We start from the raw sequence: 19548 nt of genomic DNA, 5'->3' as shown, positions 1-19548 counted from the left end.
AATAATCCAATAGCCAGGATATATCTCAGTGTAATAATCCAATAGCCAGGATATATCTCAGTGTAATAATCCAATAGCCAGGATATATCTCAGTGTAACAGGACAAACCTCTTCTTGCTCTCAAATGAGTGATGTGAGCCTTAATATTATATTATATCGTAGTTCGTGATAGCTCCCATGATGATGTTTGTGGTGCTGATGTTAGTTCCCGGCGATGTTAGTTCCCGGTGATGTTAGTTCCCGGTGATGTTAGTTCCCGGTGATGTTAGTTCCCAGGTGATGTTAGTTCCCGGTGATGTTAGTTCCCAGGTGATGTTAGTTCCCGGTGATGTTAGTTCCCGGTGATGTTAGTTCCCGGTGATGTTAGTTCCCAGGTGATGTTAGTTCCCAGGTGATGTTAGTTCCCGGTGATGTTAGTTCCCGGTGATGTTAGTTCCCAGGTGATGTTAGTTCCCGGTGATGTTAGTTCCCGGTGATGTTAGTTCCCGGTGATGTTAGTTCCCAGGTGATGTTAGTTCCCGGTGATGTTAGTTCCCGGTGATGTTAGTTCCCGGTGATGTTAGTTCCCGGTGATGTTAGTTCCCGGTGATGTTAGTTCCCGGTGATGTTAGTTCCCGGTGATGTTAGTTCCCAGGTGATGTTAGTTCCCAGTGATGTTAGTTCCCGGTGATGTTAGTTCCCGGTGATGTTAGTTCCCGGTGATGTTAGTTCCCGGTGATGTTAGTTCCCGGTGATGTTAGTTCCCGGTGATGTTAGTTCCCGGTGATGTTAGTTCTCGGTGATGTTAGTTCCCAGGTGATGTTAGTTCCCGGTGATGTTAGTTCCCGGTGATGTTAGTTCCAGGTGATGTTAGTTCCCGGTGATGTTAGTTCCCGGTGATGTTAGTTCCCAGTGATGTTAGTTCCCGGTGATGTTAGTTCCCAGTGATGTTAGTTCCCAGTGATGTTAGTTCCCGGTGATGTTAGTTCCCAGTGATGTTAGTTCCCAGTGATGTTAGTTCCAGGTGATGTTAGTTCCCAGTGATGTTAGTTCCCGGTGATGTTAGTTCCCAGTGATGTTAGTTCCAGGTGATGTTAGTTCCCAGTGATGTTAGTTCCCAGTGATGTTAGTTCCCGGTGATGTTAGTTCCCAGTGATGTTAGTTCCCGGTGATGTTAGTTCCCAGTGATGTTAGTTCCCAGTGATGTTAGTTCCAGGTGATGTTAGTTCCCAGTGATGTTAGTTCCCAGTGATGTTAGTTCCCGGTGATGTTAGTTCCCAGTGATGTTAGTTCCCAGTGATGTTAGTTCCCGGTGATGTTAGTTCCCAGTGAATGTTAGTTCCCAGTGATGTTAGTTCCCAGTGATGTTAGTTCCCGGTGATGTTAGTTCCCAGTGATGTTAGTTCCCAGTGATGTTAGTTCCAGGTGATGTTAGTTCCCAGTGATGTTAGTTCCCAGTGATGTTAGTTCCCGGTGATGTTAGTTCCCAGTGATGTTAGTTCCCAGTGATGTTAGTTCCAGGTGATGTTAGTTCCCAGTGATGTTAGTTCCAGGTGATGTTAGTTCCCAGTGATGTTAGTTCCCAGTGATGTTAGTTCCCGGTGATGTTAGTTCCCAGTGATGTTAGTTCCCAGTGATGTTAGTTCCAGGTGATGTTAGTTCCCGGTGATGTTAGTTCCCGGTGATGTTAGTTCCCGGTGATGTTAGTTCCCAGTGATGTTAGTTCCCGGTGATGTTAGTTCCCGGTGATGTTAGTTCCCAGGTGATGTTAGTTCCCAGGTGATGTTAGTTCCCGGTGATGTTAGTTCTCGGTGATGTTAGTTCCCAGTGATGTTAGTTCCCAGTGATGTTAGTTCCCAGTGATGTTAGTTCCCAGTGATGTTAGTTCCCAGTGATGTTAGTTCCCGGTGATGTTAGTTCCCGGTGATGTTAGTTCCCGGTGATGTTAGTTCCCGGTGATGTTAGTTCCCAGTGATGTTAGTTCCCAGTGATGTTAGTTCCAGGTGATGTTAGTTCCCGGTGATGTTAGTTCCCGGTGATGTTAGTTCCCAGTGATGTTAGTTCCAGGTGATGTTAGTTCCCGGTGATGTTAGTTCCCGGTGATGTTAGTTCCCAGTGATGTTAGTTCCCGGTGATGTTAGTTCCCAGTGATGTTAGTTCCCGGTGATGTTAGTTCCCGGTGATGTTAGTTCCCAGTGATGTTAGTTCCAGGTGATGTTAGTTCCCAGTGATGTTAGTTCCAGGTGATGTTAGTTCCCGGTGATGTTAGTTCCCGGTGATGTTAGTTCCAGGTGATGTTAGTTCCAGGTGATGTTAGTTCCCGGTGATATTAGTTCTCGGTGATGTTCTGTGACATGTATAGTGAATGGGTGACATTTTGTCCATCTTGAAATTGAAATTGAAATAAGTTTATTGAGGTAAAATACCCACAAAGGGATGAGGTAGCTCAAGCTATTCTCACCCCGTTCAGTACATCGTGTTAATACATACATAGACACACATCTTTGTCTGTAGCTCTTCACAGTTTCCCTATCTTCGGTCTGGGGGTCCCTTGGAGGGGTCCCTGGGAGTCTCTGGGGTCTCTGGAGGTCTCGGAGGTCCCTGGGGGTCCCTGGGAGTCTCTGGGGGGTCTCTGGAGGTCCCTGGGGGTCCCTGGGGGTCCCTGGGAGTCTCTGGGGGGTCTCTGGAGGTCCCTGGGGGTCCCTGGGGGGGTCGCACACCCCAAGAGTGTCCGAGGTAATGGGAAAATTGTGATAAATTGCTTAATAGGATAATAGGTCTCTGTTATATACGTTAAAACCCATTATACTTAGAATTATAATTATTTGCAGCTCGTTCGACTGTGAACATCTTATCAGCCGTGACTGCTGTTCACTGGAGTTCAGTTAGGGGGGGGGGAGGGAGAGGGGGATGAACAGACTGCCTGGTGTTCATCTGTTACATATCCTGTCACTGTTCCCCCCCCCCCCCCCCGGCGGAGCATCAGCTGTTATTGATCGCGGAGGCCCCGCGAAGTGCATTTCGCGCGTGATGATAACGCCTAGCCAGCCAATCACGGGCCCGGGCCTGATTTATAATTGGTGGTTACGGGGGCCCCGAAGCGCGCATAACGCAGCCTCCGTGACGGGGGCGCTGAGTTACGGCAGGCGTTGAGCGCGCTCATTGGTCCACCTTATGACTAATTTGACAGCTCAAACAGGGGGGGGAGAGCGCGGACGGCGAAGCTAATACATTTGTTGTATTTTTATTCTATCTCTCGCTCTCATTCCATCTTTCTGTCTCTCACTTTCTTTCTCTCTCACTGTGTTTACTGCCCGGGTAAGATAACACTGATCGCGTTAAGCTCCTGGTTCCCAAACCCTCCACCATATAGCCTCAAAATCCGTTCACCGGTGATCCAAAACTCCAAACACGTTCCCGATAGCGAGGCACTTATACGCTCTGGAATGAAAAATGAGCCATAATGAGCGTAAATTTAGTGTCCAAAATGGCTTATTATTCCATGGCGGTGCGTGTGTATGTCCGGGGCGGTCATTAGACGCAGCGCCATGCGCAGTGGCGCTGCTCGAAGCGGCTTCGAGCGCCTCAGATGGATTTCATTCACACTCGCGGCTGTAGGAACCGTGTTCTTTTATCTGATAGCGACCGGGGCGTTCATTCGCGGCGCATCCCGACTGTCAGCTGCAACGGCAGTCTATATGGGACCTTTGATGTCGAGGGCGTTGTTAATGTGTCTTGTATAGGGGGGAGGGGGGGGGTGTTTATGTGTTTGTTGATTGGGTTGATGTATTTGGGTATTGTTTGTTTGCTGTTGTTACTGTTATTGTTCATAGTTCTGTTATTGTTCATTGTGCTGTCATTGTACATGGCGCTTGTTATTGTTCATGATGCTGTTATTGTTCAGCTCCCCCCCCCCCCCCCTTGTAGCCTCGCTACAGCCTCGCAGTAACATGACCCCCAGCAACATGACCCCCAGCAACATGACCCCAGCAACATGACCCCAGCAACATGACCCCCAGCAACATGACCCCAGCAACATGACCCCAGCAACATGACCCCAGCAGGTGTGCTATAGCCTTCCCCCACCCCCACCATTACCTTCCTTTCAACCCTCCCCTCCAGTAACGCGACTAAGACTCACTCCCCCAGTCAATAACACACACCACATCCACTACCTAGACGACATGCGCCTAGCTAGAGGGTACAGCTACAATCCTAGCTAGAGGAGAGAGATGTATATACCCCCTAGCAAGTGTTTGAGGAGAAACACTTGCTAGGCATCGCGCTAGGCATATCAAACAGGTGGCCTAGCGATGGACGCCATTAATTTACACTATAGCCAAGTCCGGGATGAATAGTAAAGAGGTGATCGAGCCTTGGAAGCAATTATGTGGAACAAGTGAAGGGGGTTGAGGGGGGAGGCTATCTTCTTGAGGTTATCTTGAGATGATTTCGGGGCTTTTTTAGTGTCTCCACCCCTAGGAAGCAACCTGTGACAGCTGACTAACACCCAGGTACCTAATTTACTGCTAGGTAACAGGGGCATAGGGTGAAAAAAACTCTGCCCATTGTTTCTCGCCGGCGCCTGGGATCGAAACTAGGCCCACAAGTCCCGCGTGCAGTCCGCTCGGCCGACCGGCTACCCAAGGGAATAATTAAGATCCAAGTTGACCTTCCAGCGGAGTGTAGGAAAGCCTTAAAAAAGGATTCCCTGTGACCAGGGATAAGATTTATCAAGCATCTTCGTATACCCTTGCGAAACATATACATCTATGCTCAATAATACTATTGCAAATCATGCTATTGGAAAATTTGAAACACTGAAGCCACGCGACAGATTCGAACCCTGGACTTCCCAGGCGCACACACACTACCGACTGGATCATGGTAAACTCACCATGGCTCAGTGGGTGATGCGTGTGCCTCCAGAGTCCTCCTGGCAGGGCTCACTATCGCAAGGTCTCACTATTTGTTCCTAGATATGTCATAGTGTTGTGAGTTCGTTGTTCACTTGGTGTGTGGAGTGTTACCCGATGGTTGCCTGAAGTCGTTCATGTTCCGTGTATCCTGTGGCCGGTTAAACTGTTGGGTGATGCAAACTGCGGTTTGCTGTGGATAGTGTTCGCTTACGAATGGCCTCGGCCTCCTCTTAGACAACTACAATTAAATGCTTTCTCCAAATAATTGACGTCTGATAAAGATGGGTGATTATTACACTTATAGTGTATTAAACACAATTAACACTTTGTACTCACCTAATTGTGCTTGCGGGGGTTGAGCTCTGGCTCTTTGGTCCCGCCTCTCAACCGTCAATCAACTGGTGTACAGATTCCTGAGCCTACTGGGCTCTATCATATCTACATTTGAAACTGTGTATGGAGTCAGCCTCCACCACATCACTGCCTAATGCATTCCATTTACTAACTACTCTGACACTGAAAAAGTTCTTTCTAATGTCTCTGTGGCTCATTTGGGTACTCAGCTTCCACCTGTGTCCCCTTGTTCGTGTACCACCCGTGTTAAATAATCTATCCTTGTCTACCCTGTCAATTCCCCTGAGAATTTTGTATGTGGTGATCATGTCTCCCCTAGCTCTTCTGTCTTCCTGCGACGTGAGGTTTGATTCACGTAGTCTGTCCTCATAACTCATGCCTCTTAGTTCTGGGACTAACCTAGTGGCATACCTCTGAACTTTTTCCAGCTCCGTCTTGTGCTTGACTAGATACGGGCTCCATGCTGGGCTGCATACCTGCATACTCCAGGATTGGCCTTACATATGTGGTATACAAGGTCCTGAAGGATTCCTTACACAGGTTTCTGAAAGCAGTTCTGATGTTAACCAGCCTCGCATAGGCCGCTGATGTTATTCTTTTTATGTGGGCTTCAGGAGACAGGTTTGGTGTGATATCAACTCGTAGATCTTTCTCTATGTCCGTTTCATGAATGACTCCCTCTTCCATTCGGTATCCAGTTTCATCACCTTACATTTACTCGGGTTGAACTTTAGCAGCCATTTGTTGGACCATTCCTTCGGTTTGTCTAGGTCATCTTGTAGCCTTATACTATTTTCTTCTGTCTTAATCCTCCTTATATTTTTTGCATCATCAGCAATGATGAACGATTCTATACCCTCTGGGAGATCATTTACATATATCAGAAACAGTATAGGACCAAGGACTGATCCCTGTGGGACTCCACTGGTGACGCCTCGCCAATCGGAGACCTCACCTCTCACAGTGACTCGCTGTCATCTCTTGCTTAGGTACACTCTTATCCAGTGGAGTACCTTCCCTTTCACTCCCGCCTGCATCTCCAGCTTGTTCACTAGTCTGTTATGTGGTACTGTGTCGAAGGCTTTCTGACAATCCAGTTTCTCTCACTTCTCCAACTTCACCCTCTCGTGTTTTCACTGTATTCCCCGCACGGTGTAGAGCACTGCAGCACACACACGGTGCAGTCTTCTGAACATACTCTGTGGATAATTTCACTGTACACACAGTGCGGACTTAGAGGACACAGTTATACTTAGGGAGATAAATGAATCATTTGGCGAAGGTGTTGCCAGACATAACAGACCGCAGGACCTCAACACACAGTAGTGCACCGTAGCTACCATGGGAGGAGTCTAGATGGTAACGGTGACTCGCCTGGCACAGTAGGCGGGCTGCAACCGCTAGCTACAATTATTGACTTGTCAGTTATGTTGCAAGGGAGTGTTGATCTTTATTGATGTGCATCGAGAGACCTGTCTCCTCTCGGCACACCTGTCACTGGTCACACACACCTGTCACTGGGCCACACACACCTGTCACTGGCCACACACACCTGTCACTGGCCACACACACCTGTCACTGGCCACACACACCTGTCACTGGCCACACACACACCTGTCACTGGCCACACACACCTGTCACTGGCCACACACACCTGTCACTGGCCACACACACCTGTCACTGGCCACACACACCTGTCACTGGCCACACACACACCTGTCACTGGCCACACACACCTGTCACTGGCCACACACACCTGTCACTGGCCACACACACCTGTCACTGGCCACACACACACCTGTCACTGGCCACACACACACCTGTCACTGGCCACACACACACCTGTCACTGGCCACACACACCTGTCACTGGCCACACACACACACCTGTCACTGGCCACACACACCTGTCACTGGCCACACACACCTGTCACTGGGCCACACACACCTGTCAGAGGCCATATTTGAGGGCCATGTATGTAATTATCATCCTCCCCCCCCCCCACCCCATCATTCACTCTTGAAAACCCTCGTCCTCCTGCACTTCTTTCATTCATTCGTCTAGTTCCTTTATTTGTATCCAGTTTCTAATTGTGTTCGTTCTGTTCCCGTCTATGATTTGTTGGAATACGAGTATCGTGTAGGTCGTGATCATGTTCCCCCACTAGTTCTTATCTCTAGCTATGTGAGGTTTATTTCTCTTGGGTATTTTTGTGTGCATATTTGCTCTAGTTTTTATAACCAGCCTTGCGGCGAACCTTTGCATGCTGGTGCTGCAGACACCACGTACGGTCTTACGTATGTGATGAAGCTTGTTCGTGTGTTTGATAGTGTTACACACATGTCTGTAACGTCATCCTATTTGTTCTGTGCCATGAAATAGCTATGGTGAAATATCCACTATAGAACATTGCCCTTTTCTGATGCTACAAGTTGGCACCCATGTCAGGAGTGACAGGAGTAGGGGGGGGGGAGTGACAGGAGTGACGGGAGTGACCGGAGTGGGGAATTAGGCGCTTGATAACTACCCAGATATATCGGGGCATTGAGCACGTGTTCGCAGCGTCGTTCGCCGCACGTGTGTGTACTGGCCGCAGATAACGTAAACACAAAGTGACATAATTGCTAGTTCCCCCTCGTTATCATCTTCATATCGGAATCAGAGTTGGACCAGGTGCAGGTTTCCGATGTGTCCTTGTTTCACTCTAATCCCACCCACCCCCCAAAGCCACCGCCCGAGGAGCAATTGGGTCACCGATAGTTTGCTTCTCTAATGACGAGTTCTTCGCATGACCACAAGGCATCCCGTGGCAGTTAAGCTGACAACCTCAAGTCATCTTAAAACACATCCATTTGGCGGGGTAGTCAGTCGTCAGCTGCGAATAGTCAGTCGTCAGCTGTGAATAGTCAGTCGTCAGCTGTGAATAGTCAGTCGTCAGCTGTGAATGGAATATAAACAGATGAGCGTCGATAGCATCAGCGGCTGGCAACGCTGCTGCTGCTGCTGATGGCGGGAAAGTGGACAATAGACAGGGGCGGGGCGATGGGTGGCGTAATCTGGGGGAGGAATCAAGCTTTTCATGGCGTTTCTATTTCGGACGCGGCGTATAATTAGTTTGGGCATAAAGAAACGCGCAGGCTTTAAGCGGATTATCCCTGTTGTAAGACTAGGCGAGCCTTGAGGGAGGGGGGACCTCATTGTTGTTGCTGGTTGTTGTTCTACAAGTACATCCACGATGTAACAGAACAGCCAGGCCGTCGGTGCGACAGCCAGGCCGTCAGCGCGACAGCCAGGCCGTCAGCGCGACAGCCAGGCCGTCGGTGCGACAGCCAGGCCGTCGGCGCGACAGCCAGGCCGTCAGCGCAACAGCCAGATCGTAAAATGTAACTATTGTTTTGACTGGAAAACATGATGGGTAAAGGCAAGTCCCCCATGAACAGGGTTCCCCCACGTTGCCTATGAGCTTCCTCATATTAAAAAGAGGAAGCACTGACGCTCATAATATTTACAGTAAATGGGCGAAGCATTTTAAGTAAGAGGAGCGCGTCGAACATGGGAAGTGAAGCCCTCTTCGAGAAAAGCTTCGAACTTGGATTCTGGTTGTGCTGGTCCAAAAACAATCATCGCTCAAGGCAGGTTTCAAGAGCTGGAGCCCCACAATGGATCTCAAAAACCTGGCAACGGTCTTTTGAACCCCATTAGACAACCCACCAAGTGCGTTGGCACTAGTATATAAAAAAAAACGTGGATTTGTAGAGCTGAAGAAAATGAGAAACACGCCAAGTTATAGTAGATTACGTTTTCTAAACCCGTTTTGGCTTCTAGTGTAGAGAGGAAAGAATCAATTAGAAGAGGGACTTAATAATTCACGTTATCAGCTGCTAATGGACGAGTCAGGGTCGCCAAACACCCTCAGATTTGTCGTAATTCTCGAGATAGAAAACTTTGTAGCTGTATGTCAGCACAGAAACATTTGTGCGGGGGGGGGGGGGCTTCCGACAGGTGTTATCACAAGGGAAAGGAAGGGGGGGGGGGGTAACATCGTGAGATGTTGGGGAATGGATGGTACTACTGTATCAGGATCGAGATCTGGTGATTGGGCTCCGCCTCCTAGCAATTGCAACCTGGTACGTTTGTGTCTTAGGGTCTTCTGATCGTCCACCGGCCCCAGGTTCCCGCGCCGCCGTACTCACCATCCTCACTATGCAAGGGCAATTAAATCTTCGACCTTCAACTGTGCCTTCGTGATCCGCAACTGCGCATGTACAACGGACTCTTCGCCTCCATCTCGTTTATCTCCTTCAGTATCTTGTATGTTGTAATCATAGCTCTGCATGGAAAGGAGGAGGAGGAGGAGGAGGATACTTGAGATGATGGAGAAAGAGGGGAAGTAGAAAGAGAAGAACGAGGTACAGGAGTAACAAGGAATAAAACAGGGAAATATAACGGACAAGATAACGGGGACAAGTGGACGAGATCCATTGGATGTGTTACAAGGAAGACTAAACTAAACTACAGGTTCTCAGTAGAATAGATAACACCAGGTACATGTGCCTACTGGTGGTTCTCCGCCCTTCACGGCGAGCAGGGTAACTGTCCAGCAACACACGAGGGTCTAACAGCAACACATGTGGGTCTAACAGCAACACATACATGTGGGTCTAACATAAACACACACATGTGGGTCTAATAGCAACACACACATGTGGGTCTAACAGCAACACACACATGTAGGTCTAACAGCAACACACACATGTGGGTCTAACAGCAACACACACATGTGGGTCTAACAGCATCACACACATGTGGGTCTAACAGCAACACACACATGTGGGTCTAACAGCAACACACACATGTGGGTCTAACATCAACACACGTGTGGGGTCTAACATCAACACACGTGTGGGGTCTAACATCAACACACGTGTGGGGTCTAACATCAAGACACGTGGGTCTAACTCTATCATGTGTGCCTCTGTTTACCACCAAAATGTGCATTACTGTCATGCATAACATCAAGTTTTTCCAAAAAGCATCACTGACTTCCCTTCTAAGAGTTCCTAAGCTTAGAGTCTAGTGAGACAGCATAAAGCTTTAAAGATAAAGCTTCAGTCTTTCATCAGTCACGTTCTGAAGCCAACTGACTCACGGGGTAAGCTTTAGAACGTGACACAGCAACCTCAAATGGCTTTGTATTCTCTTGTATCTCATTGTATGCATCTATCTCCTATTTTAATACAATCTTTCTGTTCCACATTCTCCTTGCTTGTCGAAGCCCTCCTGTCTATCTGTTCTTAGCTCTGTTTCACATCCCTTTATCCACCCGTCCCTTATGACAGCCTCAAACAAGCATCGACACAATGTCCCATAATTTGCAGCCCTGTTCCGGAGGGAGTAGCGGTTGGTAGCCCTGAGCCAAGATGGCGGGTGAAGATATCATTAGCGGCATTTGTAAACAAACGCCCGCGCTGGCACCAATATGGCAATTTCTAATCAGGGGGATTCACAAAGCGGCTGTTCAATTACCGATGATTCAACGGGCAATCTAATACACAGATCTCTCTCTCTCTCCCCGCGCAAAAACTCCATCTGTTGCGAGATCGCTAATTGAACACCCGCGCGAATTCGCATCGAAGCCGGGTTCGGCAGGAGTCGAACCCCCCACCCAACCCGAGCTGGACGGATCTGACCCGTGGCACAAGATACTGACTGAACGGGATGTCATAACCCGTCCGTTGGTCTGTGACGGAAGAGGCAGTAGTCTGGGGTTTATATATCGATAGGCTTCGTCAAGGATCATTTGGTGTAGGACTCGTTGGAGTTTAAGAAAAAATCTGGTTGTGGAAGAGTAGACGTTGGAGTGGTAGCACCAGTTAGTAATACCAGTGGTAGCACCAGTAGTAATACCAGTGGTAGCACCAGTAGTAATACCAGTGGTAGCCCCAGCAGTAATACCAGTGATAGCACCAGTGCTAACCAATATATTTTCAATGTCTAGAAAAAAGTTACAGAATCAGGATCAATAATATTTTGCCGTAAACAATTTAACGAGTTTAAATTATTATTGTCTGTCTTTTATACAACCAGCCTTCTCAAATAATACACCGCATTTTGAAGCTACTTAACTGTAGCCTCTGTTCACCCAGCATTGAATGGGTACCTGGTTGTTAAACGATTGTTTAAGCCTTAAAAAAGGCTTTACAACAATGTAAGAACTCTCTCTCTCTCTCTCTCTCTCTCTCTATATATATATATATATATATATATATATATATATATATATATATATATATATATATATATATATATATATATATATATATATACTTACAGCTCACGTGTGCTGAGAGTCACACGAGAGATGTGTCTGCGTCTCAAAATGATTTTGTGGCCATGTGTTGAATTCTGTGGACCAGTTTTAGATAATACTGAGGACACTGATAAATTAATGGCGAATGCTCCATAATAAATACACTTGACCAGATCAAGTCAAACATTCTCATCTTAAAAGCGACCGCTGAATTTTCCTCGAATTTAATATTTCCCTATTTTATATATTTTAATTATCTATTATTTAATAAGTCTATCTAAATTTTTATTATATTGTAATAATAATTATATTAATTCTCATAATTACATTAATAACTATTAACTTTAATAATATTATTTTTAATATTATGTTATTCTTCAATCTATTATCTCTGAAGGGACATTGATAATTAATAAAAGCAATAGTTTTTTATAAAAAAAATTTATATCGGTATTTAATAAATATATATATATATATATATATATATATATATATATATATATATATATATATATATATTTCCTGATTTAACCGTATTTATATTCAATATTAGTGATAACAGGAAGAAACATAGTAATATTATTAGTAGCAGTAGTAGTAATTGTAAGAGGATTAGTAGTGATTGTAAGAGGATTAGTAGTAATTGTAAGAGGATTAGTAGTAATTGTAAGTGGATTAGTAGTAATTGTAAGTGGATTAGTAGTAATTGTAAGAGGATTAGTAGTAATTGTAAGAGGATTAGTAGTGATTGTAAGAGGATTAGTAGTGATTGTAAGAGGATTAGTAGTAATTGTAAGAGGATTAGTAGTAATTGTAAGAGGATTAGTAGTAATTGTAAGAGGATTAGTAGTAATTGAAGAGGATTAGTAGTAATTATAAGAGGATTAGTAATAATTGAAGAGGATTAGTAGTAATTGTAAGAGGATTAGTAGTAATTGAAGAGGATTAGTAGTAATTATAAGAGGATTAGTAGTAATTCAAATCGTAGTAGTATTAGTGAAACAGCAGCATTAAATAGAGAAGCCAAGAAGGGTAGCGTGGGAGTGGGTCTACTTCTATGTTGTGTTGTAACTCAATTGTCACGGGCTGCTTCCTGGGGGTGGAGGCCTGGTCGAGGACCGGGCCGCGGGGACACTAAAGCCCCGAAATCATCTCAAGATAACCCCACAACCCACACTCGACCCTTCTGCTAGTTCCTCATTCAAGACTCCTGACACCCTGTGGTTGACACAGAGTGGTTAATACCCACACTCCCTTGGCACCCACACCCCTTGGCACCCACACCCCTTGGCACCCATACCCCCTTGGCACCCACACCCCTTGGCACCCATACCCCCTTGGCACCCACACCCCTTGGCACCCACACCCCTTGGCACCCACACCCCTTGGCACCCATACCCCCTTGGCACCCACACCCCCTTGGCACCCATACCCCCTTGGCACCCACACCCCCTTGGCACCCACACCCCCTTGGCACCCACACCCCTTGGCACCCATACCCCCTTGGCACCCACACCCCTTGGCACCCACACCCCTTGGCACCCATACCCCCTTGGCACCCACACCCCCTTGGCACCCACACCCCTTGGCACCCACACCCCTTGGCACCCACACCCCTTGGCACCCACACCCCTTGGCACCCATACCCCCTTGGCACCCACACCCCTTGGCACCCACACCCCTTGGCACCCACACCCCTTGGCACCCATACCCCCTTGGCACCCACACCCCCTTGGCACCCATACCCCCTTGGCACCCACACTCCTTGGCACCCATACCCCCTTGGCACCCACACCCCTTGGCACCCACACCCCTTGGCACCCACACCCCTTGGCACCCATACCCCCTTGGCACCCACACCCCTTGGCACCCACACCCCTTGGCACCCACACCCCTTGGCACCCATACCCCCTTGGCACCCACACCCCCTTGGCACCCATACCCCCTTGGCACCCACACCCCTTGGCACCCACACCCCTTGGCACCCATACCCCCTTGGCACCCACACCCCTTGGCACCCATACCCCCTTGGCACCCACACCCCCTTGGCACCCATACCCCCTTGGCACCCACACCCCTTGGCACCCACACCCCTTGGCACCCATACCCCCTTGGCACCCACACCCCCTTGGCACCCACACCCCTTGGCACCCACACCTCTTACAGGGGGGGCCTGGTAGCCTGGTGGATAGGACTCGTAATTCTGTGGCGCGGGTTCGATTCCTACACCCGGCAGAAACAAATGGGCAAAGTTTCTTTCACCCTGAATGCCCCTGTTACCTAGCAGTAAATAGGTACCTGGGAGTTAGTCAGCTGTCACGGGCTGCTTCCTGGGGGTGGAGGGGGGGTGAACACCACACACACGTTAGTAAAAAAGTAGTTAGAAAAAAAGTAGATAGTAAACAGTTGATTGACGGTTGAGAGGCGGGACCAAAGAGCCAGAGCTCAACCCCCGCAATCACAACTAGGTGAGTACAATTAGGTGAGTTCCGAGTTGTGTATACCTTCATGTATAACGCGCCGGATAAGCGATGCTATACAAAGGCTACCACGTGCCATGATATAAAGGCCAGGTCGGCTCTGTATACTAACGTAAACCAACGCAGTTTACATTACAGCTAATTTGGTTGAACAATTTGAAAAGGTTAGCACGACTATTTATGAATATGAGGTAAACTAATAACTGTAAGATATAAGGTAAACCAGTGAGAGAAAGATATAATGTAAACCAATGAGCGTATAATACCAGGTAAACCAGATTGTAGGATATGACGTAAACTACTATGTAGACTATGAGATAAACTACCATTTGTCAGATATGAGACAAGCAAGTGAATGAAGTAAACTAGCATGTGTAATATACGAGGTAAACTAAGTGTGTAGTATACGAGGTAAGATTGCGTTTATAAGATGAAGTAAACTAGTGTTTATAGGATGAGGTAAACTAGTGATTGTAGGCTGCGAAGTAAACTGATGATTGTGGGTTATCAGGTAAACTGGTGATTGTAGGTTATCAGGTAAACTAGTGATTGTGGGTTATCAGGTAAACTGATGATTGTGGGTTACCAGGTAAACTAGTGATTGTAGGTTATCAGGTAAACTGGTGATTGTAGGTTATCAGGTAAACTAGTGATTGCAGGTTATCAGGTAAACCGGTGATTGTGGGTTATTAGGTAAACTAGTGATTGTAGGTTATCAGGTAAACTAGTGATTATAGGTCATGTAAACTGGTGATTGTAGGTTATCAGGTAAACTAGTGATTGTAGGTTATCAGGTAAACTAGTGATTGTAGGTTATCAGGTAAACTAGTGATTGTAGTTTACGAGGTAAACTAGTGAGTGTAGGACCGTCCACCTGGTCCCGAGAACAACATCCTCCTGCCGTGACGGCCGCCGGCAGACTCCCGCCGGCCCGCTACCAGGCAACTCATCCCCGGCTATCAACAACTCCTTTACCTGCGCTCGCCGGCCAATAGGCGCGCGAGCTTGAGCCACCTGAACCCCGGGGGACCAATGAGCGTTGTTCCCGGGCCGCCTAGGCTCCGCCCCCCGGCGGCGGCACCGCCCTGCAGTGCCACCTAGCGGGCGAGCGGTGAAGCAACGCTCGACTGGAAGCAGTAGACAAGGATAATCTGATTATAAGCTGGGATGGCCGCCTGCCCTGTCATGTCGAGGGCCGCGGAGACAAGATATTAATTACGCTGATATTAGGGGGAAGTGCGTGGTTAAGTAAGCTTACATTGCGTCATTCTGATTAGTAATCTTATGTGTGTGTGGATGTTGGTATTGGTGATATCACTGAAGCAACGTTTAAGTCTATAATTGGTGAACTGATCTAGTCATTTCTAAATAAATATTATGACTTATATACGAAATCACGTTAATAGTGTGTGTGTTATTGAAGCTGTTGAATGGGATCGGTCTCGCGTCTCAGGACTACCCAGGCATAAGCCCCCAAGTTTGAACTTAGTTGAAGGGGAAACTTACTACTGGAAAAAAAAGGTCCATCCATTGGTCGGTAAAGTAGATGGCTCGACGCTTCATGCAGGTCTATGTTCAATCCCCCGATGGTTAAAATGGTTGGTCCCCATTCCAGTTACGATACAAATAATCGCTGAAGACGAAGAGCTTAGACGATAATGAGATAATCAGTAAGAGCCGTGATGAGGACTCGAACCCACACACCCAGGGTACTCCCAAGCACACGCCTTAAACCACCTCACCAAGACATGGTCAAAATCAATGTAACCTGGTATTCATAAATCCTCCAGAGTTCCTTAGGCTTCCACTGAAGCCCAATCTGGGTTTCACACAATCCCCCCCCCTCCCCTATTCTGGCATGGAATTGAAAGCCTCAGGGCCTCTAGAGGTTTCAGTTGAATGCCAGGTCCAGTGAATTGAAAGAAAAGTTCAATGCCTTTTTTGACCATATCTTGGTGTAGTGGTCTAAGGCGTATGCTTGGCAGTACCCAGTGTGCAGGTTCGAATACTCCCCACAGCTCCTTCTGATTGTCTTATTGATACATCTTGTTAATGGGAGTTCTTAGTGCATAATAAGAATGTTCATAAAATGATTAATTTCACTTCAGATCACCTAGACAAACCAAGCATGATAAACTGAGGAAAAGAATTTATAATATGAATAACTACATTTAATTAAGTCATTTGTATCTTAATTAAGGAGGCATCAAAAAGAAGTTTTAGCTAATAACGCAAAATTAAATTAATTAATTTTGAAGCAGAAGAAAATTTAGCAACAGTGAACATAATTAATTTAAAAAATACATTGAGCAACTAAAACACAAATGCTTCCTGAATCCTAAATTTTGAGGGGGACCAGATTACACAAGTTTCATTTAGCAATCATAAATGGACTGACAGAGCTGCTTGGGTTATCAGAGACCAGACCTGCTGTAACTATAGCGGTTTCAACAGGACTTAAGTCCAGCAAAGACCGAAACATCGTCATTTCCTCGTCACATGGTGAGTTAGGCCGTGCGGCGTCACTCACATTATTGTGACGCATTATTGTCACAACAATTGTAATAGCTTTCGGAAGTATTGTCCAGGGGCTAAATTCACGAAGCAGTTACGCAAGCACTTACGAACATGTACATCTTTTCTCAAAATTTGGCGGCTTTGTTTACAATTATTAAACAGTTAATGAGCGCGGAAACACCAGGAGGCTGTTTATAACAATAACAACAGTTGATTGGCAAGTTTTCAGGCTTGTAAACTGTTTTATAAATGTAACCAAAGCCGTCAAAGATTGAGGAAAGATGTACACGTTCGTAATTAATTGGGTAACTGCTTCGTGAACCTAGCCCCAGGAAGGAATATGCCACATAGATCTACACAGGTCAAACATAGTGACCCTAAAACAGCCTACAAGATCAAACGTCCTTCACTCGTCGGGAGAAAGCCTCATACAGAGGGATGAGGCTCATCCAACAAATTTTTGTAACTCAAAAAACCCATCAACACAGCCTATCCCCGAGCTTAACGCGTCGCAATTTTAACATTATTGTTATCAGTTAAAATTCCACCGCTTTAATGAAATTAAAACCGTCGTACCATTGACGCTCCTCTGACAAATGAGCATCGGCATACCAGGATATTAAATAATATATTTTTCACGTAACCGTCGTAAAAATTTGCGGTGGTTTAAGGAAATATTAAAAGCCACTCATATTGACGCTTCCTAGGACTAGCGCGAATACAGGCTCGGGTAAGTTTATATATATATATATATATATATATATATATATATATATATATATATATATATATATATATATATATATATATATATATATATATATATATATATAGTTATATGTCTCCTGTTATTTGTAATGCATCTTGTATTGTCGTTAGAATTATATTAATTTCAATTGTTTGAATTATTTTTCATTTATTCAGTATTAATGGACACTTTGGTTTTGTGATAAAATGAAAATTTTATTTGTAAGTACTATGCTTTCATTTTTTCTTGTGTGAATTAATAATATAGTTAAAATTTTATAAGCATAAAAGATTGTATGATGAACATACAATCATTTATGAATAAAGTCATTCATTGACTGACTAAAGAACAATTAAAAGTTTGTTAGGTAAGCTGCAAGTAACAATAGTGAAAGTTCGGAAATATCCAAATTCAAACCAAAAGGATATATTTCCTAGTCGTACAAAATGGAAGAAGCTTGCAGCGGCCCAATAGCATTGAGGGGTCGTTAACATAGAAGAGATTATACACAAGTGGCCCCCGAATCCCTGGCCACTAATTACCGTCCAATTAGCTTAACGTCTGTCCTAGGGAAGCTGTTTTAGGTTATAATTGCAAACTCAATTCATAATTATCTTGAAGATCATAATTTAAGACTCGCAGCACGGATTTACCAGAGACTCTCCTGCATTACGAATTTAATCTCACTGTATTCCAGCATATTTGAAGCAGTAAATTGTGGTAAAGGTTCAAGGGTGACCTTCAAGAGTGACCTTCAAGGGTGACCTTCAAGGGTGACCTTCAAATGTGACCTTCGTTAGACGTGTGACACAGCACCTCAGCTGAAGGGCGCGGCATAGGAGGCCAAACACTCAGCTGAAACAAATGTGGGTTGACAGGCAGGAAACAAAGCCTAATGGAGGGTCAAATGAGCGTCTGTACTGCAATGGTTATATGTCCCAGGAAGCTCTAATGCTTATAACATACATAAACACTTTCTTCTCTTCACACTTTTGGTGTGAAGAGAACTATCAGCATATTTACAGACGGTTCTAAAAAAAGACATCGAGTTATATATTAAAAAGATGACTTTAAGAAACAATAGAAGAGCCGCGTATAGGCTCCTTAACACGACGAAGCGATGAAATTTAGCTTAGAAAATATTAGTAATAAATTAGTTAACACGAGTGAGGATATCTTGGGTTTAAAATGAAGCTGAATCTGAAACCAAGTGAGTCTCTCCCCGTGTTAGAGGGTTATGCTAGGCTGCTTCCTAGGTGCTAGGCTGCTTCCTAGGTGCTAGGCTGCTTCCTAGGTGCTAGGCTGCTTCCTAGGAGGCAACGACGAGACAGGAGTCCCTGTAAACAACGCCTGAGTCAGTAACGCAGGCGTTACCAATTATGATCACATTGAAAATTCATATTAAATAGAAATATATATAAGTCGGCTTATTTGATAATTCTAACATAATATACAATTTACGATACACAAAAAAAGTCGAATTAAATATTAAAAAATTATAAAAAATTATACTAATTATCATGAAATAAAAACCGAGCCAGATTCTAATTTATTACAAAGTTACTGTGGACCTGAAGTGAGGAATTCAACGAGGCAAGAAGGGGTTAGACTAAGCAAGAAGTAGAGCGCAGTGTCACCGCTGGCAACCAGCGCCCGCCACCATCTCGGGTCTCTAATGGCGGTCTCTAAATACCTGTATAATGAAGTCATTACAATGACTGTGTGACGCGTATCCCTAGTAGTAGCCAGGAGCCACAGGCGTGATTAGTGCCGTCGAATATTCATGGTCAGAAATGTGGTTAGTATCAGACGCATGTTGCTAACCAACTTTCTGACCAACCAGCGAGTATATGTATGTATACCTTTGTCTTCCACATGAGTATAGTATTCTCTGTGTATATATATACCCAGAGAAATACACACCTTTGTGTATGTTGTGTACAACATTCTAATAATATTTGGTTTTAATCCTTTGGGACTAAGGCCTATCAATCTCTGGAGCTTAGATTTCTAAGCTCTGGAACTTAGAAATCTTAGATTTCTTCATGTTCTCGTTCTCTTTGGTTCTTGCGTGCTCATTTCTAGAACAAAATAAATTACCTACTCTTAGACAGACCCACTCTTCGTCAACTGGCTTAGCTGTCACCTACTGGTGGCCTCTAGCTGGCCCTGTCACCTACTGGTGGCCTCTAGCTGGCCCTGTCACCTACTGGTGGCCTCTAGCTGGCCCTGTCACCTTCT

Source organism: Procambarus clarkii, chromosome 39, assembly GCF_040958095.1.
Source record: "Procambarus clarkii isolate CNS0578487 chromosome 39, FALCON_Pclarkii_2.0, whole genome shotgun sequence".
Classification (NCBI taxonomy): domain Eukaryota; kingdom Metazoa; phylum Arthropoda; class Malacostraca; order Decapoda; family Cambaridae; genus Procambarus; species Procambarus clarkii.
This window is presented reverse-complemented; position numbering follows the sequence as displayed.